Here is a 594-nt window from a genome sequence, read left to right on the forward strand (position 1 = left end):
ACCCAAGCATAAGTTTTACTGATTTTAGAGAGAGAGGAAGGGAGAGAGAGAGTGAGAGAGAGAGAAATATTGATGTAGGAGAAAAACATTGATCAATTGTTTCCTCCTCCTCCTCCTCCATATGCACCCCCACAGCGGATCGAACCCACAAACTAGACTTGTGCCCTGATCAGGAATCGAACCCACAGCCTTCAGGTACATTGAACAACACTCCAATGAACAGAGTCACACTGTAGGCCCTATAGGGTCATAGAGGGTATTTTAATTTCCATTTACTCTGACCAATTATATTTAACAAACATTTATTGAGCACTTATTTCTCTCTCTTTTTTTTGCCTTTGATCATATTTTTATTGAAAATTAGCTGTCCGAAGTGATTTGGCCATTATGGAATAAACAAATGTAAGTTTATGCCACAGGCTTTTCTTCTGTGGTGGGTTTCTTTTCTGCAGGCTTCTTCTCAGCTGCTGGTTTCTTGGTAGCTGCAGCCTTTTTCCCCACCAAAGGCTTCTTCTGCTTCTTCAGGCCAACAGCCTTCTTTCCTTTCTTCCCGACCACAGGCTTCTTGCCTGGAACCCCATTCTCATCTGCTTT

General features: G+C 42.4%; 1 pseudogene; it reads right to left on the reverse strand.

The window, feature by feature from the left end:
- Positions 1-408: 408 nt before the first annotated feature.
- Positions 409-594, reverse strand: part of LOC102774691 — a 1,069-nt pseudogene continuing 883 nt past the window's right edge.

Source organism: Myotis davidii, unplaced genomic scaffold, assembly GCF_000327345.1.
Source record: "Myotis davidii unplaced genomic scaffold, ASM32734v1 scaffold2040, whole genome shotgun sequence".
Taxonomy (NCBI): domain Eukaryota; kingdom Metazoa; phylum Chordata; class Mammalia; order Chiroptera; family Vespertilionidae; genus Myotis; species Myotis davidii.